Genomic DNA, 22592 nt, shown 5'->3' on the forward strand with positions numbered 1-22592 from the left:
GTTTATATATATATATATATATATATATATATATAGTGTAACACCCTAATATCTATGCTCACTGGGGTGAAGAGAAGATATTTCCAAATAGGCAAGGACCCTATGAATAGATATACCTGGTATGATAGGTGTAAATATATGAATTGTTTATAATATGCATATCGTAATAAAAGTGTAACTATTTTAAGTATATAATATATATGGGGGATGCTGGAGGACGATATATCCCTATGGGTATTGAACTAGGGGATTATATGAGTAAATTGGCACGAGCGGGAATAGAGAGACTAGTCCGGAATCCCCTCTTGCTGTAAAAAGTGTGATCGCATGCGGGGGAGGACTTCAAGCAGCGCACAAGGATAATGTCAGTTAGAGTCCGTTACCCCCCGGGAAGAGGAGAGCCGGAGCGGTGATGCAGACGGAGAGAGACGGGGTGAGGCTATATGCGGCCAGCTGAAGGGAACTGAGTGACTGGCGGAGGAGGAGGCCAGAGAGCTGAGCTAGGGGAGCCACGGATACCGCTAACCTGATCCATCTCCCGGAGACTGATGAACGGAGGCAGGCGGGCCATGAGCTGTTGTGACGGAAATAACCCCAGCTGTAACCAGAGCTGCTAATGATGCTGCAGATACGGGGGGAGCAGTGCCCACTGCTGTTATAGCGCTGCCTATATTGTGATTCGCCCCTATCTGATACTTGCCCAATAAGGGACATAAAGGGCAGCACAGCAATAGGAGCAAGACAAAGGGACTACCCTCTTGAGGGGGGGTCAGTAATCCTATATATAATTACAGCCCTCAAATACATAATGCAGCACAGTCAGAGGAGCAAAAGGAAAGGGACTACCCTTTTGGGGACCAGTAAGCCTGCCTACTAACAGCCGCACGTAGGTCCATAATACAGCCAGAACAGCAAGAACCAGGAAGGTAAATTCAAGAGCTTTATGTGATTTACATGGTTTTCACTAAATAATACCCCCTACACAGCGATGGGAACTGAGGAGGAACTTTGATAACGGGCTGTAAGTGCGTATGGATGAGAGGCTATAGGGACGCGCAGCACTGCCCAGCCAGGTGAACCCGGAGATGTTGCATAGCTGGTACGGGGTATCGCTTTTACACAAGTGCTGATAGACCACAACTATACCCCTCTACCAGGATAAATATCCCCTCCAGTGCCAGAGAAATTACCGAGATAAATATCCACTCAGTGGCAGTAGAGGGAGTTATCGCACCTTTCACCTGTCCTCTACCTATTGAACTCATCTCTGTCCGGAAAATAGGGAAGGTAGAGTGGAACTCTGGGGAAGCAACCGTAGTAAGTGATCAAACCCCTTGCCGTGGAATTGAGTGACACACCTAGGAGGATAATATATATACATATATATATATAATTCTAGACTGGTATTATCCACCGGATCCCATCATTGGCCAAGCGTGGCCCAACTATCATCACTGTACACTGGGCCCCAACTGTGCACCAACGTGTTACCTCAATTACTCCACCCAGAGAGACACAGAGACTGGAGTAATTGATTAGCGATAGTATTAACTAGGTAATACAATAAGTCTTAAGACTAATTACCTTATCAATTTTTCTACCTAACCGGTTATGTTGATTTTTTGTAATGCATGCAGGAGGAAGTGTATAGGAATTGGTATACATTAACATATTAATATTTATAGAGTGTTAGTGTTGGTAACGGTATAACATTTAAATAAAATTTAAATTCTGCTGTTGTGAAAATGAACTGTATTGCTGAACAATAAATACTTACCAGGACTACCGAACTCCGAACGAACACGTCATTAAGGGATCTGGAAGAAACGAAAAAAACAAGCGGTGGTAAATGTAGGTAATAAGTTATTACTGAGTAAAGTGTATTGATATATACCCTTTCTTGGCTTTCCCAAGCAAGCCTATAATATCCATAACGCTTGGGTGGAGGCACACATAGTCTACAGTATAGTACAACCCCATTACCATTAGTGCCACTAAGTTGGGAGGGGTTACAATATATATATATATATATATATATATATATATATTTATTATACAGTTGGCGTCTGACTTTATTCACCTCTCCGGCATCATCCTCTGCTCTGTTGCTTGCAGCGATTGGCTGCTGTGTCATCCACATGCACAAATGCTAGTCTGCACATAAGCATGATACATTCACCCAGCAGGGACCTGGCAATCCTGGAAGGTTTTGCTGGACTGGAACGGTCGCTGCTGGGTCCCCAGTCTGGTAATGGGGACAGTATCGCTGTTGTCATATAGAGATGGAGTAATCCGTACAGTGACAAACAGCAGTAAGGAGCGCTTGCTGCTGTATGTTAAATACTGAAAGGATGACATAGCCCTTTATGGTTAATAAGTTATGTCTTGTTAAATGGGGCCCATGGTGTTTATGCCAAATTCTATCGCTGAAGAAGTAAAATTTCTTCACACCAGGTGACTTTTTTCCAGTTCGTTTACTGTCCAGTTTTCTAGAGCCTGTGCCCACTGTAGCCTTATGCTGGGTATACACAGGCCGATATACCGGCCAATTAAATGAACGCCTTATATATCATTTACTGATCGGTGCGTGTGTACAAACAGTATGTCTGTAACATATTGCATCATCTGTGTTGCACAGCCAATGCTCAATACATCTGCAGCTATATTGGTGCTGCGTGTATGGCCGACCTGCCGATCACAGGAGGTTAACTGCAGAGACCTGGGAGACCCAGCTAGAGGGAGATGCCATTGGTGAGTTTCACGTGCCGCAGTGTGAGGTAGGGGTTGCCGGAACTGTGACTTGGGGAGGGGTGTGATGTGCCCATCTGGGTGGGGCGGAGGTAATGCTGGTACAGGTGCACCTGTCTTCCGGATATGTGACCTCTGTATGCGTGTGTGGGGGCATATGACTATCGGAAGACATGGTCAGAGGGATCCAACAGTGGAAGCAGTGACGTGCAGGATCCAGACCAGCGATGGCAGTGGTGGTTCTTAATTCTTAATCAGGCTCTTAATTAGTCTAACTTCCTCACTGGATTCTATGCTGAGAGTTTTAGTGCAGAGTACTCTGTGTGCACAAATCCTAATGTGTAGCTTCAATGGCTGGTGTCATGCGTATTGGCTGTCTGAGCACTCCTCATCCTTTAATCAAATGATATCAACATATGAAATCAGCAACTTATTGGGTCAGGTACTGAATTAAAACCACATTTGTCTGCCTGTCTGTGATGGTGATGGAACACCAGCTCTAGCCTACAGGTTAGTTACACCATTAATGTACATAGGCCCCTGTGTTTGATGAAGCATTGTGAATCCATTCTGTCACCAGAAACAGAGATGAATATGGAGCAGTGGCAGCTGTATGGGATATATTTATGGATCCTGCTGCTAAAGGTCAGTGTTCACAAGAAGAATATACTGTATGTTATAAATGAGCCCTACCAAAATTGTATTATTTAAAGGTACAAAATATGCTACAAAGCTAATCTGCTCTTTGAAAGGTACATTGCAGCAGAGAGCTGATATTAAGGGAGGCGGAAAGAAAATGTATAGTAATGTACTTATCACTGGGCAGTCTATATTCAGGATAATCAATTAGCCCCAAAAAATTGTAACTCCCCCCCGTTTATCAACGATTTTTTTTCCCGCCCAATATTCAATTGTCCCCCATTTTAGCGTCCAAAAACTTTTACACTTTCGGGCAAAAACACATAGGATCTTGGATATAATACTGGACCTATATGTTCTTGGGACCGTGATTGCGAAAACGGGGCATTTTTTAGGGGAATTTTTTGTTCTGCCTAAGGCAGGTGAAACCCCCCCCCCCCCCCCCCCCCCATATGAGTACCAGCTGTGGGGCTAATTGGCTAATATATAAATTATCTACCAACATTAATATATATATATATACAGGTTGAGTATCCCATATCCAAATATTCCGAAATACGGAATATTCCGAAATACGGACTTTTTTGAGTGGGAGTGAAATATTGAAACCTTTGTTTTTTGATGGCTCAATGTACACAAACTTTGTTTAATACACAAAGTTATTAAAAATATTGTATTAAATGACCTTCACGCTGTGTATATAAGGTGTATATGTGTTATGCACACCAGTGCCTGCAGGAAAGTACTGGTGTCAGAACTGTTATGCACTCCAGTGTCTGCAGGAATGTACTGGTGTTTGAACTGTTATGCAAAACAGATGGACTCACAGACAAACTGGGGGATATGACATAATGTACACAGAAGGTGATAGGGTAACAAAATACACACAAAGTGAACAGAGAAGCCCAGAGGCTAAGGAACTGGGTATCTCCCTTGTATTAGAACTGCTAAGATGGAAAAGCAAGATGTTGTGTTTTAATACGTAGAGAACCCGAAATGCTGTTGCTAAGGGCAACAGCAAAACCCTAAAGGGTTACCAACGGGTGTGGCAGTAAACTCCTTGGTCAGAGATGGAATGATAGACACAAGGAGAATCTCCACAATCCTAATTCTCACTTGCAGTGCACAGGTTTTAGCTTACTGCCACTAAACTGACCCCTGACACCTAGCACAGTGAGACAGGATTAGACAGGCAAGTCTTAGAATACAGCCGCAAACTTGCTAAGTTCACAGAGTAGTAACAGAACCCCAGCAAGCTAAACGACTGACTCCAGTCTTACTGCTAGGTCTGGATTGGCAGAGTGTAATACCAAATCCCCAGGCCTATTTGCAGTAAGCAACAAACAAATACAAAGCTACACAGTACTGGCTAACTTTCATGAACTGACTAACCAACAAAGATTCAGCAGCATCTGCTTACCCTGAAAAGAGGCCTTATAAAGCAGGTGCTGTCCACGCCCCACTCAGACCTCACAGACTGTGAGCACAAAAACCAGCACCGGATCCCCTGCCGTGCACAGAGCCTATAACCACTGCACAGCAAAAGACCCGAACCGGAGTATCAGCTGCGCTCAGGTTACTCCACTAGCACTTGTCTCCCGGTTGCCATGACGACGTGGCTGCACAGGGCAGGAGACCCTAACAGTACCCCCCCTCTGACGAGGGGTCAAAGAACCCCTACCACCGGGTTTATCGGGGAACTGCGAGAAGAAAGAGCGTATCAGTCTGGGGGCATGAAGATCACAACTGCGCACCCACGACCGCTCCTCCGGGCCATACCCCATCCAGTGCACCAAAAATGACAGCCGACCCCAAACCACCTTGGAGTCAAGAATCCTTTCAACAACAAACTCCCTCTGGCCACGTATCAGAAGAGGGGAAGGTCTTCCACTGGAAGAAGGATTACTAATCGCCCGTTTTAAAAGGGAACAATGAAATGTTTTATTGATACCCAAAGAACGGGGCAGATCTAACTGAAATGCCACCGGATTGATAACCCTGGTGATCTTATAAGGGCCGATGAACCGGGGCCCTAACTTATGAGATGGCTGTCTCAACTTCAAATTCTTGGTAGACAACCAGACGAAGTCTCCTAATTTGAAGCTGCAGGGTCTTTTCCGCTTATCAAAAACCCTTTTGGTCACTAATGACACAGACACAAGGGCTTTCTTCACTTTCCGCCAAATACCTCTAAGGACCGAAACCACAGAGGAACCACCAGGCGTGGAGTCCAGGGGGTCAAAAGAATTGGCATTAGGATGATGCCCATACACACAAAGGAAGGGAGAGATCCCTGTAGCAGAGTGAGCCGCGTTGTTATAGGCAAACTCCGCCATGGACAGATGAGCAACCCAGTCAGTCTGACACTTGGAGACATAACACCTGAGGAACTGCTCCAAGGACTGGTTCACCCTTTCAGTCTGCCCATTAGACTGCGGATGGTAGCCTGACGACAAGCTGACAGAAATCTGGAGATCGGAACAAAATGCCCTCCAGAATTTGGCCACAAACTGGGATCCGCGGTCAGAGACCACATCAAGTGGCAACCCGTGGAGACGCACAACATGCAGCATAAATAATTCAGACAGGCGTCTGGCCGATGGCAGCCCAACCAGTGGAACGAAGTGCGCCATCTTCGAAAACCTGTCAACGACAACCCAGATGGCTGTCATCCCCGAGGATTTGGGCAAGTCCACCACAAAATCCATTGAAATGTGGGTCCATGGCTTAGATGGGATAGAGAGTGGATGTAATGGGCCAACAGGAACCCCTCTAGGAGTCTTATTTCGGGCACAGATGTCACATGCCCGAACCCACTGATCCACATCCTTAGCCACCGAGGGCCACCACACCGCCCTAGATAGCAACTCCCGAGTTCTGGCAATACCCGGGTGACCTGCCGACTTCTTGGCATGGAATTCCAGGAACACTCGCTGTCTTAACCTAGGAGGCACAAACAAAAGACCTACCGGAAGGTCTGGAGGAGCCTGCTCCTGTGCTCTAAGGACTAATGATAAGAGGTCCTGGGTAATGCCCACTTTAATACATGATGGGGAAACAATGGGCAACGGCTCCTCGGTGGTCTCCTGGATTGGAGCAAAACTCCGCGAGAGCGCATCAGCCTTGATGTTTTTTGACCCAGGGCGATATGTTATCAAAAAATTAAAGCGAGCAAAAAACAAAGCCCATCGTGCCTGCCTGGCATTGAGACGCTTCGCTGACTCTAAATATGCCAGATTCTTATGGTTAGTGAGAATTGAGACCACAAACTTAGCCCCCTCAAGCCAGTGTCTCCACTCCTCGAGTGCATCCTTAATAGCTAACAATTCCCGGTTACCCACGTCATAATTCATCTCGGCAGGCGAAAATTTACGGGAAAAGTAAGCACAGGGATGAAGGCGATTATCAGACACTCCCATCTGAGAAAGCACTGCCCCAATACCCATCTCAGAGGCATCCACCTCCACCACAAAAGGACGCTCTGGATCTGGGTGTCGCAGCACCTTGGCCGAAACAAATGCCCTTTTGAGACGGGCAAAAGCCGCTTTAGCCTCACAAGACCAGTGAGCAACATCCGCCCCTTTCTTAGTGAGTGCCACCAAGGGCGCCACTATAGACGAAAATCCAGCGATAAATCGTCTATAAAAATTTGCAAAGCCCAGGAAACGCTGAAGCGCCTTCAAACTAGTGGGCTGCACCCAATCCAGGACTGCCTGTACCTTGGAACCCTCCATTTGGAAACCTTCTGGGGAGATAATATATCCTAGAAATGCGATTTGCTGAACTTCAAATTCGCACTTCTCCAGCTTCGCCCCAAGCCGGTGGTCTCTGAGTTTCTGGAGGACTAAGCGTACATGCTTCCGATGTTCCTCCAGGGAATGGGAGAAGATTAGGATGTCATCTAAGTATACAACTAAGAATCTATCCAAATATTCCCTGAGCACATCATTCATGAAATCCTGGAAGACTGCCGGGGCATTACAGAGCCCAAAAGGCATCACCAAATATTCATAATGCCCTGAGTGGGTATTAAAGGCAGTCTTCCATTCATCCCCCTCTCTTATTCGGATTAGATTGTACGCACCGCGTAGGTCAATCTTAGAAAAAATGGTGGCAGTACGAAGCTGGTCAAACAAGACCGAAATGAGAGGCAGTGGGTATGAGTTTTTAATCGTGATACGGTTCAATTCCCTGAAGTCGATGCAGGGTCGCAACGAACCATCCTTTTTACCCACGAAGAAGAACCCCGACCCAACTGGAGACTGTGAAGGTCTGATAAATCCCTTAGCCAAGTTCTCCTGAATGTACTCTGCCATAGCCTGAGTCTCAGGACGTGACAGGGAGTACAACCTGCTCTTGGGAAGCTTAGCATTTGGCAACAAATCAATGGCACAGTCATAAGGGCGATGGGGAGGTAGTACCTCTGCAACTTTTTTGGAGAACACGTCCGCAAAATCTGCATAACACCCTGGCAATTCTGGCAAACTTAGCTGCGAGAGCCTGACTGGAAAGCTCAAGCAACTCCTGAAACAATCAGTACCCCAACTAAGAATCTCCCCAGAGACCCAGTCAAATTGAGGATTGTGGGCCCTTAACCAGGGTAACCCCAACACCAATGGGGCAAAAGTACAGACAGTCACATAAAAGGACAATTTTTCAGAGTGTGTGGCTCCAATAAACAAAGAAATCTGGCTAGTGCAAGAGGTAATTTTACCTTGGGATAATGGTTCCCCGTTTAACCCACAAATCTCAATTTCCGATGCCAAGGGTACTAAGGGAACAGAGTGTTTCAGGGCGAATTGGCGGTCCATAAAAACCCCGTCGGCCCCACTGTCCACAAAGGCCTCAGTCTTGACAGTTTGACCGAGGATCTTCAAGGTCACCGGAATGATAAAAGTCTTCTTGGGAAATTCTGACTTCTGGCCTGACAGGATATTTCCCATCACCCTCAGGCCCTGAAGTTTTCCGGCTTTTCTGGGCATGATACTACCACATGACCTTTATTCCCACAGTACAAACACAACCCCTGCTGTCTCCTCCGCGTCTTCTCACGCGAGGAGAGGCGGGTAGCCCAAATCTGCATAGGCTCCTCAGAAAATTCCTCAGAGTCTGAGGTTCCCTTGGGAAGGAAGGAAATCTCAGTCTCCCTTTCAAGCCTACGCTCTCTCAGCCGTCTATCCACCCGGATGGATAACTGCATGAGCTGGTCCAAGCTATCAGGCAAGGGATATTGTACCAGTTGGTCCTTTATCTGGTTAGAAAGACCTCTTCGGTACTGGTGTCTCAGGGCTGGGTCATTCCACTGGGTATCATGGGCCAACCTCCGAAACTCCGTACAGTAAACCTCAACTGGCCTTCGCCCTTGCTTAAGGATCGAAATCTGAGCCTCGGCTGAGGCCGTCTTGTCAGGGTCATCATACAACATGCCCAGTGCCGTAAAAAAAGCATCAACACTTTTAAGCGACGGACAGTCAGGCTGCAACCCATATGCCCAGACCTGTGGGTCTCCTTGTAGCAAGGAAATCACTATGCCCACCCACTGAATCTCCGACCCAGAAGACTGAGGCCTAAGCCGGAAGTATAGCTTGCAGCTCTCCTTGAAACAAAAGAACTGCGAGCGATCTCCAGAAAAACGATCCGGGAGATTTACTTTCGGCTCCTTAACCCCTGCAGGTGCTGCTGCTGCGGGAGCTCCGCCAGCAGCCTGGGAGGTGTGCATTTTAATGGACAAATCATTAAATTGTCGAGTCAGGACCTGCACCTGATCGACCACCTGTTGCAACGTATTTTGAAGGGTATGCTCCATATTCCCACAAAATTTCAACAGGAGTATTAGGCTGCTGAATATGTTATGCACACCAGTGCCTGCAGGAAAGTACTGGTGTCAGAACTGTTATGCACTCCAGTGTCTGCAGGAATGTACTGGTGTTTGAACTGTTATGCAAAACAGATGGACTCACAGACAAACTGGGGGATATGACATAATGTACACAGAAGGTGATAGGGTAACAAAATACACACAAAGTGAACAGAGAAGCCCAGAGGCTAAGGAACTGGGTATCTCCCTTGTATTAGAACTGCTAAGATGGAAAAGCAAGATGTTGTGTTTTAATACGTAGAGAACCCGAAATGCTGTTGCTAAGGGCAACAGCAAAACCCTAAAGGGTTACCAACGGGTGTGGCAGTAAACTCCTTGGTCAGAGATGGAATGATAGACACAAGGAGAATCTCCACAATCCTAATTCTCACTTGCAGTGCACAGGTTTTAGCTTACTGCCACTAAACTGACCCCTGACACCTAGCACAGTGAGACAGGATTAGACAGGCAAGTCTTAGAATACAGCCGCAAACTTGCTAAGTTCACAGAGTAGTAACAGAACCCCAGCAAGCTAAACGACTGACTCCAGTCTTACTGCTAGGTCTGGATTGGCAGAGTGTAATACCAAATCCCCAGGCCTATTTGCAGTAAGCAACAAACAAATACAAAGCTACACAGTACTGGCTAACTTTCATGAACTGACTAACCAACAAAGATTCAGCAGCATCTGCTTACCCTGAAAAGAGGCCTTATAAAGCAGGTGCTGTCCACGCCCCACTCAGACCTCACAGACTGTGAGCACAAAAACCAGCACCGGATCCCCTGCCGTGCACAGAGCCTATAACCACTGCACAGCAAAAGACCCGAACCGGAGTATCAGCTGCGCTCAGGTTACTCCACTAGCACTTGTCTCCCGGTTGCCATGACGACGTGGCAGCACAGGGCAGGAGACCCTAACAATATGAAACATAAATGAATTGTGTGAATGTACACACTTTGTTTAATGCACAAAGTTATATAAAATATTGGCTAAAATTACTTTCAGGCTGTGTGTATACGGTGTATATGAAACATAAATGCATTCTGTGCTTAGATTTAGGTCCCATCACCATGATATCTCATTATAGTATGCAATTATTCCAAAATACGGAAAAATCCGATATCCAAAATACCTCTGGTCCCAAGCATTTTGGATAAGGGATACTCAACCTGTATGTATGTATGTATGTATATATATATATGTGAGATATGGGGGGAGAGGGACATATAGCGACCGCTGTATCAATAAATATTTTCAGGCGTCCACAATAATAAAATCTAATTTAATAATGAACACAAAGATGCATAACAACATACATAAAAAATGGGACAACAATAAATACACAGCTGGACTAAAAGCACTAAATGATTTAAGAACTACAGTAAAAGTATTTAAAATCAAATTTTCCTTATCTTTGGAGTGAGGTAGGTACAGGTCACCCAACGCGTTTCGTCTGATGAGACTTCTTCAAGGGGTAGGGACAGAATGAGTGTGGCACGGCTATTTATAGCCATACTATTCAGTAGGAGGGGTGTGACATCATAGAAGGTCATATGACCTAATTAACTGTAAATCACTTAGAGAGCATCAACATTATAGTCAGAACATTGCCAGGTTCCCTGGGACTAGGAGCACATAGCAGTAGAGCAAAACGAATAGGCTACAAGTCATTCAAGAGCTTAAACATAATGAAAAAGACGATTTTCGGTGACTTCCGCCACACTTCCAGGTGCGGCGGACGCGACACGTCACTTCCGCCCCACTTCCGGTCTCCATTGCGCATGCGCCCGCGGCGTTTTTCTCCACTTTAGACAGCACAAGAGACTCATAGAGGGGATGTGCAATTTGTCCATATAGCAGTGGCCATGTTTGAATGGATTATATCAGTATCTTCCATGTTGCGGCGGCCATTTTCTTGGAGTCCATAATAGTCAATATACAAGTACTCCAGAAATCCACATAGGAGAAAACAAACAAATAAATGTATCAGCGGCATATCATTAATTATGAACCTCTCATCCTCTTAATTAGAGTATAGGGCCAATAGTAAACCAGCCCATTAGTGGATAATGCAGATAGTAATCAACAAAGGTATATGGTTACAAGGTATATGTATTAAAATATATTTCAGTATATTTCATAAAAGTGGGATATACATTAGTAATCGAATGTCCCAATGATGAACAAATGTTATTTAGGATATTCATATACCTATTACATTTAATGGAACAAGTAAACGAACATGCGGAATGACAGTGCGTGAATGTGAGACAGTCCGTATTGCTATTAATAGTGCATATTACTATAAAATAAATAATAGTGAGTGGACAAACTATTAGTGTAATTATTGACGATGCTAATTGTAGATAAATGACGGCTCAGAGTACATTACCTTCCTTAGGCCTCTATTAATACCCGTTCCATACAGTACCTGATCTTCCCAGGTGGTCCCCCTCACTGGTACTGATCAGACCCACGCTGCTTGGCTTCCAAGATCGGATGTATTTGGGCATTTCCAGCGAGGTTTGACTGTACCGACGTTGTGCCTTAATATGTAATTGCTCCGCACCGTGTTAATAATCTATATTTATACAATCTTAATTGTGAAATCTGTGTATATATTATATTTTATATATATATATATATATATATATATATATATATATATATATATAAAAGACAAAGTGTGGGGCATACCAGGTGAGTATAAAGGTATCAATGATTTAATGGCAAAGTAAAAGGTTTGCACTTCGCATACATCTAAAAAAGAGATCATCAGCCTCACGCTCCTCCTGCGACACCTCCGGATCGCTCACAGTGTAAACACTGTGCGGCTGGTAGCAGACAGTCCACAGACCACACCCAACCGGTTTCAATGTTAGACTTCGTTAGGGGGGGACAAAGTCTAACGTCAAAACCGGTTGGGCGTGGCCTGTGGAGTGAAGCTGATAGACGTCATAGTCTGTGTCCGTGGAGAGCGGAGATCTGAGGCCGGGAAACGCTTTAATACACTGCAGACAAGCGTTCTGCTAGCGGGAGACCAGAAGCCGGAGCCGCCGCTGCTACCAGCCGCACAGTGTTTACACTGTGAGCCATCTGGAGGTATCGCAGGAGGAGCGTGAGGCTGATGATTTCTTTCTTAGATGTACAGTATGTGAACCTTTTACTTAGTCATTAAATCATTGATAGTTTTATACTCACCTGGTGCGCCCCTCACTTTCTGTCTTTTACATGTGTCCGATGAACCTGTGGTACGGTTCAAATCAGAGGAGGCAGCACTAAACATCCATATTAAGGACAAAGAACTTGCTTTGGAAGCTGTAATAAGGACCTTGAGTGGACATATTTATTTGTGTGTGTATACAGTATATATATATATATATATATACTGCGTTAGGGTGAAGAATATCAGTTATGTGAGTGGAGGAATTGTACTGTGAATATATTTTGTTCTATGACTTGACTATCAATATTACAGAATGTAAGTAAAACGGTGGAATGTAATACCCCTTTCAGACCGCCAGCTTGTAGCTCGGGTTATTGCACATCAGTGCGCAGTAACCCGGGTTGCTGTACAGTCTGAAAGGGCCTAGAGAAAATATCCTGGGTTGAGCGACCCGGTATTTCAACCCTGGTAACGCCCATGGTTAAATACGGCTTCAACATGGGACACTGTGCGGTGTGAATGGGTTGCCGGGTCGATGCGGTCCGTTTGCCGTTCACACTGTATGGATGGGCTGATCATTTAATCTCCAAGCGCCGCCTACGCAGTATGCCGGGCTGGGAACGCCACTGTGAAAGGGGCCGAGGCGGGTCGCACCCAGGAAGTACCCGTCTCCCGGGTGTGACCCGCGATATATGTTGTGAAAGGGGTATAAGTAAGCTAGTGGATTAGTGTTTGCTTCATTTCTCAGAACATATCCTGCTCAGTTCTATGCACCGTTATATGCTCCCTGAGTACGTGTACTCCTGGCTTTTAGTTAAAGAGAAAAAACTTCATGTACTGTATACTTGTGAATTTTGTAAATTTCAATGTGCATACCTCGGGCTTTCAATATGAGAAAAAAGTTATATTCTGTATCAGTGCTCGAAGTGGGCAGGTATACAACGGTATGGCATACCGCCACTTCGAGCACTGAGCAGTGCCGACACAAAGGAGAGAGCACCCGATGCCCCGCATGGTCCGTCCTCCCCCCGCCGCCGCCCTGGTAGTAGTTTTCCCGGAATCCTCGCTTCCTTGCTGCAACACCTTCCACCCCTGGCACATGTAATAGCTCTCCTTGCGCCTTGTGTGGCTGGGGTGACGGGAGCGGAGTTCCTGGTCCCCAGCGCTTGGCACTGAGCGCTGCAACCAGGGACAGCTCTCCTGGCTGCAGCGGCTTCTCATCCCCCGGCGCTGCGTAGTGCACCACACCGGAGGCTAACACTTGCCAGTGCCGCCTTGTGCTGCTGGGCAGCAGTCAGCAGTGAGCGCTCACCTGGGTCACCTGGATGAGACTGTAGCCGGATCATTTCAAATAAGATTCAGCGGGTGTTCTGGGCAGTTGTAGGGCTGAGTGGACCCCAGGAGAGTCCTGCTGGCAGAAATAGGGCACCTGGCCGTGTGGGTGCTGAGTGCCATCCCGAGCAAGCTGCACATCGCCTCCCCCTCCAAACTGAACATCCCTAAAGTCCTGCTGCCTTTCACTTCAGGGACCTGAATCAACTTCACCTTGGAGGTGACGGAGGGGTGCTACAAGTGGTTAGTGACCTTCTTATCTCCGTCATGGGTGCAGATGAGCCCCACACCCACCTGTGGGGTGCTCTAATTGCTACTACATTCATTTATTTTGTCCTCCTTATCTGACACAGATGGTGCTACAGATGTGCCCACATACACATTTACTGAAATTGCGGCAAGTAGCTCAGTTTAGCAAGACTTAGCGTGACTTATCCGCGCCATAGGGTCCAGCTCAAAATGCGTCTTAGTCGCATTGTTAATGTGACAAAGTGACGTGAGGGTGCGCTTACTACTGGTTCTGGCATTTTCTGTTTTTCTATATGCAATTAATGTGCTAGTCCAAGTACATAAAACAGTTCTGACATAAGTGGCTGCGCCATGCCTCACGCCACGCATCATTATGTTTAAATGTTAGAACAATTTCCTTTGTGTCAAAAGTACTAATCTAGTGTGCCTGGTACACAGCGAGCAAACTGAATGCAGCTTCGTAGTGCTGTCACTTTCTCTTAGTAGTGCTGTCACTGTAGTGCTGTCACTGTCGTAGTGCTGTCACTGTCCCTGCTGTCACTCTCCCTGTCACTGTCCCTGCTGTCCATGTCCCTACTGTCACTCTCCCTGTCCCTTAATTGTGGAACATCCCGTGTTGCTTAATGTGAATTGTGAATCATACGGTGTTGCATAATGTGAATTTTGGCTCATTCTGTGTGGCGTAATGTGAATTTTGGCTCATTCCGTGGGAATTTTGGCTCATTCAGTGTGGCATAATGTGTAAGGGGCACCAGTACTAGATAGTATAAGGGGTCCTACTATTGTGGTGCATAATGTGTATAAGGGCTATTTGGTGTGGTACACTACACTTAAGACCACGCCCCTTTTTACAACCTTTCAATACCCCCCACTTCAAAATTTCCACTGCGACCACTGTTCTGTATGAAGAAACCTTCTTTGATCATTTGTTTAATGCATAACACACCTAGATAAGAGGAGTGACTAATGTTGCTTGGGCAATTTGATAGCTTCCTCACTCCCTTGAAGACTGTGAGTAAAGTTTCCTGAACAATTCTCTGGAGTGGGGCCAGAATAACAGTACCCCTGCCTGGGCTTTAAGAGAAAAAAAAAATCACTCTACTGTTTTTTTTTTACTCTTCGCTTTGCATTCCTTTCCTGGTTTCTCGTAAGTGTCTAAGCTATGTTAGTCTGCCAATCTTTACAGGACTATTGGAATGGTTTGTGTCTACAGTATGAAGGTACAGACTAGAGCTATGGGCTCTGTTTTATGTTTCCAGTCTACAAGTGTTTATAATGTTTATAACGTAATCATTTTGTGCATGACAAACATGTTACTAACATAAACCTAATCCATAAAGTATATGTAAGCCTGCTATAGCATATATATATATATATATATATATATATATATATATATAATGTGTGTATATCCATTGCTAATGATTAATAATATAATGTAAAGCAGAAGTTCTTCAAGACAGCAAAATTGTTTCTCTAGAAGTACATCAGATAATTTTCATTCTTTGTACAATTCATTTGTTATTGAGCAAAGTGAGTGGAATCCATGTCACTTAACCCCTTTCATACATAAGCCTACAACCATGGTTTTTGCGCATGAATGCGCATCGACCTGGGTTCGGCTTATGTCTGAAAGGATCTCCCCGGGTTGAGAGTCCCGTGTCCGCGACCCTAGCAGTATTTTTTCCCGGTTCTTGCAACGACCAAGCTTAGGTCTGAAAGGTGCAAACTGGGTCTTGATGACCCAAGTAATGCTTAAGAAAAAATTATTAGCCAGGTACGTCACCCATGTATGAAAATGGTAGCCCCGGCTTCAACCCGTGTTCTGTGTCCCGATTCTGTTTTCTACCTTTTGTTAAAACAAAGTTTATTTTGTTGATGTTGTTGAATCAGGAACAGGAAGCCCCTATTGGGCAAATGTCTAAGCCAGAAAACTTGCTTGCACATATCCTGAGTGACACTGCCCTGTGACTCTCTTGGAATAAATGACACAAACAAAAAATGTCTATCACTGTGATGATGTAGGCTAATTCATCCATGTTCCGTCCCTCAACAGGGCCCAGAAGAATACTCATCGGTCTTCTGATGATTAACTAGTGAGTGTTATTTCTCCCCCTGAACGTCGTGCTCTGCTGTGGATAACTAAGGCTCTGTGTTCATGCCTATGAGCAGTGTCATGGGCCAGAACTTTGTGGGTCCCATAGCAGCATTTTGAAGAGGTTCCTGTCCCAGTGCTTCTAGAGAGACACCTCTTTGCAAGAAGTTGTTTATTTTTTGCCTCCATAATAGTGCCCTAGTTAATGTAATGAGCCATAGTAGTGCCTTAGTTAATCATATGTCACATTGTAAGACTGCCAGTACACATTACACAACACAGTACCCAGGGGTGCCAGAATGTGTTGTGGATAGGGGGGCGTAGATAAAAATACATTTTGGCGCTCCCTCCATGATTAAACACCCGCCACCCCACCCCATGCGCAGAGCGCTTACCCCCAGATCATCGCAGAGACTATGAATTCAAAACTCTGGCTCTGCAGCGTGCTGCTCCGTGTCCTGTCCTAGCTGGCTCTCACAGATGCATTACTGGGAGGAGGCGTGGCCATGCTGAGCTTGCTGGAACATCCTGCCCCCCGTTCTCCCAGTAATGCCTCTGTGAAGAGCCGGCTGGACATGACACGGGACAGCACGCTGTGGTGCCGGAGTTTTGAAGTCAGAGTCTCCGCAGTGATCCCCCTCCCCAGCGCCTGTGCCTCTGACTAGTTTGGGGGGGCATTCTGCCCCCTTGCCCCCCTCCGATTCCGACGCCTCTGACAGGATCCCCAATTCACAATATGACATATAGTGTCCCCAGTTAATTTTATACCACACTATAGTGCCTCCACTTCATACTGTACAGTGTCACATTACAGTGCCCCAATTCATACTATGTAACATCATAATGCCCTTCAGTTCATTTTATAACACTTTACAATGAACAGATCCAGGGGAATAACTAGATATTTTAGGCCCCAATGCAAAAGTTTGTAAGGGCCCCAATATACTACCCAATGGTGAGAAATATATATAACAAGTAACTTTGATAGGGAAGGTGGCCCCACTCTGCACTCCCTGCACCTATGATAGCTATGCCCTTGTCAATGAGGTTTATTTGCAGAATTAAAGATTTTAAATCACTATTAATAATAAATCAATTAATCCTGCTCCCTGCAGGGACTTGGAAAAAAGCAGGATTCTATAGAATTGGCCTCAAAACTACAAAAGGGTTTCCAAATGTCAGATCATAGATGGAGCTTATCCTGCGCCCATTCATTTCAGTGTAATTTGTACTTGTAGCACAATGAAATGAATGGGAGCCTCTAACATTTCTAACTTTTCTCTAACGTCCTAGTGGATGCTGGGGACTCCGTCAGGACCATGGGGAATAGCGGCTCCGCAGGAGACAGGGCACAAAAGCAAGCTTTTAGGATCACATGGTGTGTACTGGCTCCTCCCCCTATGACCCTCCTCCAAGCCTCAGTTAGGTTTTTGTGCCCGGCCGAGAAGGGTGCAATCTAGGTGGCTCTCTTAAAGAGTTGCTTAGAAAAAGTTTTTAGGTTCTTTATTTTCAGTGAGTCCTGCTGGCAACAGGCTCACTGCATCGAGGGACTTAGGGGAGAGATTTTCAACTCACCTGCGTGCAGGATGGATTGGATTCTTAGGCTACTGGACATAGCTCCAGAGGGAGTCGGAACACAGGGCTCGCCCTGGGGTTCGTCCCGGAGCCGCGCCGCCGACCCCCCTTGCAGATGCTGAAGATGAAGAGGTCCGGAACCAGGCGGCAGAAGACTCTCAGTCTTCATCAGGTAGCGCACAGCACTGCAGCTGTGCGCCATTGTTGTCAGCACACTTCACACAGCGGTCACGGAGGGTGCAGGGCGCTGGGGGGGGGCGCCCTGGGCAGCAATGTATAATACCTGTATGGCGAAAAATACATCACATATAGCCCTTGAGGCTATATGGATGTATTTAACCCCTGCCAGATATCTAAAACTCCGGAGAAGAAGCCCGCCGAAAAGGGGGCGGGGCCTATTCTCCTCAGCACACAGCGCCATTTTCCCTCACAGAAAGGCTGGTGGGAAGGCTCCCATGATCTCCCCTGCACTGCACTACAGAAACAGGGTTAAAACAGAGAGGGGGGGCACTGATTTGGCGATATGTATATATATTAAAATGCTATAAAAGGAACACTTATATAAAGGTTGTCCCTGGATAATTATAGCGTTTTGGTGTGTGCTGGCAAACTCTCCCTCTGTCTCCCCAAAGGGCTAGTGGGTCCTGTCCTCTATCAGAGCATTCCCTATGTGTGTGCTGTATGTCGGTACGTGTGTGTCGACATGTATGAGGAAAATATTGGTGAGGAGGCGGAGCAAATTGCCTGTAATGGTGATGTCACTCTCTAGGGAGTCGACACCGGAATGGATGGCTTATTTATGGAAATTACGTGACAATGTCAACACGCTGCAAGCCGGTTGACGACATGAGAGGGCCGGCGAACAAATTAGTATCTGTCCAGGCGTCTCAAACACCGTCAGGGGCTGTAAAATGCCCATTTACCTCAGTCGGTCGACACAGACCCAGACACGGACACTGATTTCAGTGTCGACGGTGAAGAAACAAACGTATTTTCTTTTAGGGCCACACGTTAAGGGCAATGAAGGAGGTGTTACATATTTCTGATACTCCAAGTACCACAAAAAAGGGTATTATGTGTGAGGTGAAAAAACTACCTGTAGTTTTTCCTGAATCAGATAAATTAAATGAAGTGTGTGATGACGCGTGGGTTTCCCCCGATAGAAAATTATTGGCGGTATACCCTTTCCCGCCAGAAGTTAAGGCGCGGTGGGAAACACCCCTCAGGGTGGATAAGGCGCTCACACGCTTATCAGAACAAGTGGCGGTACCATCTACGGATAGGGCCGTACTTAAGGAGCCAGCTGATAGGAGGCTGAAAAATATCCTAAAAAGTATACACACACATGCTGGGGTTATACTGCGACCAGCGATCGCCTCAGCCTGGATGTGCAGAGCTGAGGTGGCTTGGTCGGATTCCCTGACTAAAAATATTGATACCTTTGACAGGGACAGTATTTTATTGACTATAGAGCATTTAAAGGATGCATTTCTATATATGCGAGATGCGCAGAGGGATATTTGCACTCTGGCATCAAGAGTAAATGCGATGTCCATATCTGCAAGAAGATGTTTATGGACACGACAGTGGTCAGGTGATGCAGATTCCAAACGGCACAAAGATGTATTGCCGTATAAAGGGGAGGAGTTATTTGGGGTCGGTCCATGGGACCTGGTGGCCAGGGCAACTGCTGGAAAATCCACCGTTTTTTACCCTAAGTCACATCTCTGCAGAAAAAGACACCGTCTTTTCAGCCTCAGTCCTTTCGTCCCTATAAGAGTCATATCTGCCCAGGGATAGAGGAAAGGGAAGAAGACTGCAGCAGGCAGCCCATTCCCAGGAACAGAAGCCCTCCACCGCTTCTACCAAGTTCTCAGCATGACGCTGGGACCGTACAGGACCCCTGGATCCTACAAGTAGTATCCAAGGGGTACAGATTGGAATGTCGAGAGGTTTCCCCCCTCGCAGGTTCCTGTAGTCTGCTGTACCAATGTCTCCCTCCGACAGGGAGGCAGTATTGAAAACAATTCACAAGCTGTATTCCCAGCAGGTGATAATAAAATTACCCCTCCGACAACAAGGAAAGGGGTATTACTCCACACTATATGGTGGTACTGAAGGCTAGGTGAGACCTATTCTAAATCTGAAAAATTTGAACACTTGCAAGGGTTCAAATCCAGATGGAGTCACTCAGAGCAGTGATAGCAAAGAACAAGGGGACTATATGGTGTCCCGGGACATCAGGGATGCTTACCTCCATGTCCCAAAATTTGCCTTTTTTCACCAAGGGTACCTCAGGTTCGTGGTACAGAACTGTCACTATCAGTTTCAAGACGATGCCGTTGGATTGTCCAAGGCACCCCGGGTCCTTACCAAGGTAATGACCGAAAGGAGGATTCGTCTTCAAAGAAAATGGACGACCTCCTGATAAGAACAAGGTCCAGAGAACAGTTGGAGGTCGGAGTAGCACTATCTCAAGTAGTTCTACGACAGCACGGGTGGATTCTAAATATTCCAAAACCGCAGTTGTTCCGACGACACGTCTGCTGGTCCTAGGGATGATTCTGGACACAGTCCAGGAAAAGGTGTTTCTCCCAGAGGAGAAAGCCAGGGAGTTATCCGAGCTAATCGGGATCCTCCTAAAACCAGGAAAAGTGTCAGTGCATCATTGCACAAGAGTCCTGGTAAAAATGGTGGCTTATTACGAAGCGCTTCCATTCGGCAGATTTCACGCAAGAACTCTTCAGTGGGATCTGCTGGACAAATGGTCCGGATCGCATCTTCAGATGCATCAGCGGATAACCCTATATCCAAGGACAAGGGTGTCTCTCCTGTGGTGATTACAGAGTGCTCATCTTCTAGAGGGCCGCAGATTCGGCATTCAGGATTGGATGCTGGTGACCACGGAGGCCAGCCTGAGAGGCTGGGGAGCAGTCACACAAGGAGTGTGATCAAGTCTGGAGAATTCTCTCCACATAAATATACTGGAGCTAAGAGCAAATTTATAATGCTCTAAGCTTAGCAAGACCTCTGCTTCAAGGTCAGCCGGTATTGATCCAGTGGGATAACATCACGGCAGTCGCCCACGTAAACAGAAAGGGCGGCACAAGAAGCAGGAGGGCAGTGGCAAAACTGCAAGGATTTTTCGCTAGGCGGAAAATCATGTGATAGCACTGTCAGCAGTGTTCATTCCGGGAGTGGACGACTGGGAAGCAGACTTCCTCAGCAGGCACGACCTCCACCCGGGAGAGTGGGAACTTCATCGGGAAGTTTTCCGCATGATTGTGAACCGTTGGGAAAGACCAAAGGTGGACATGATGGCGTCCCGCCCGAACAAAAAATGGGACAGGTATTGCGCCAGGTCACGAGACCTTCAGGCGATAGCTGTGGACGTCCTGGTAACACCGTGGGTGTAACAGTCGGTGTATGTGTTCCCTCCTCTGCTTCTCATAACCAAGGTATTGAGAATTATAAGACATAGAGGAGTAAGAACTATACTCGTGGCTCCGGATTGGCCAAGAGGGACTTGGTAACCGGAACTTCAAGAGATGCTCACAGAGGACTAATGGCCTCGGGAGCTAAGAAGGGATTTGCTTTCAGCAAGTACCATGTCTGTTCCAAGAGGAACCGTGGCATCGGCCTTTAAGAAAGGACCTGCTCCAGCAGGGACCTTGTCTGTTCCAAGACTTACCGCGACTGCGTTTGACGGCATGGCGGTTTGAACGCCGGATCCTAAGGGAAAAGGCATTCCGGAAGAGGTCATACCTACCCTGGTCAAAGCCAGGAAGGAGGTGACCGCACAACGTTATCACCACATGTGGTAAAAATATGTTGCGTGGGTGAGGCCAGGAAGGCCCCACGAAAAAATTTCAACTAGGTCGATTTCTGCACTTCCTGCAAACAGGAGTGTCTATGAGCCTCAAATTGGGGTCCATTAAGGTTCAAGTTTCGGCCCTATAGATTTTCTTCCAGAAAGAATTGGCTTCAGTTCCTGAAGTCCAGACGTTTGTCAAGGGAGTATTGCATATACAGCCCTTGTGTGCCTCCAGTGGCACCGTGGGATCTCAACGTAGTGTTGGGATTCCTCAAATCATATTGGTTTGAACCACTCAAATCTGTGGATTTGAAATATCTCACATGGAAAGTGACCATGCTGTTGGCCCTGGCCTCGGCCAGGCGATTGTCAAAATTGGCGGCTTTGTCTTACAAAAGCCCATATTTGATTTTCCATTCGGACAGGGCAGAACTGCGGACTCGTCCCCAGTTTCTTCCTAAGGTGGTGTCAGCGTTTCACCTGAAACAACCTATTGTGGTGCCTGCGGCTACTAGGGACTTGGAGGACTCCAAGTTGCTAGACGTTGTCAGGGCCCTGAAAATATATATATATATATATAATTCCAGGACGGCTGGAGTCAGAAAGTCTGACTTGCTGTTTATATTGTAGGCACCCAAAAAGCTGGGTGCTCCTGCTTCTAAGCAGACTATTGCTCGTTGGATTTGTAGTACAATTCAGCTTGCACATTCTGTGGCAGGCCTGCCACAGCCAAAATCTGTAAATGCCCATTCCACAAGGAAGGTGGGCTCATCTTGGGCGGCTGCCCGAGGGGTCTCGGCTTTACAACTTTGCCGAGCAGCTACTTGGTCAGGGGCAAACACGTTTGCAAAATTCTACAAATTTGATACCCTGGCTGAGGAGGACCTGGAGTTCTCTCATTCGGTGCTGCAGAGTCATCCGCACTCTCCCGCCCGTTTGGGAGCTTTGGTATAATCCCCATAGTCCTGACGGAGTCCCCAGCATCCACTAGGACGTTAGAGAAAATAAGATTTTACTTACCGATAAATCTATTTCTCATAGTCCGTAGTGGATGCTGGGCGCCCATCCCAAGTGCGGATTGTCTGCATTACTTGTACATAGTTATTGTTACAAAAA

At 46.4% G+C, this 22592-nt stretch overlaps 1 protein-coding gene and 1 pseudogene across 5 annotated transcripts in view; one reads left to right on the top strand and one right to left on the bottom strand.

Moving 5' to 3' along the window:
* Positions 1-22592, top strand: part of DTD1 (D-aminoacyl-tRNA deacylase 1) — a 404975-nt gene that overhangs the window by 287926 nt on the left and 94457 nt on the right. The window lies entirely within an intron of this gene.
* LOC134912904 (5S ribosomal RNA) lies at positions 11665-11782 on the bottom strand (annotated as a pseudogene).

The sequence above is a fragment of the Pseudophryne corroboree genome, chromosome 4 (assembly GCF_028390025.1).
Source record: "Pseudophryne corroboree isolate aPseCor3 chromosome 4, aPseCor3.hap2, whole genome shotgun sequence".
Classification (NCBI taxonomy): Eukaryota; Metazoa; Chordata; class Amphibia; order Anura; family Myobatrachidae; genus Pseudophryne; species Pseudophryne corroboree.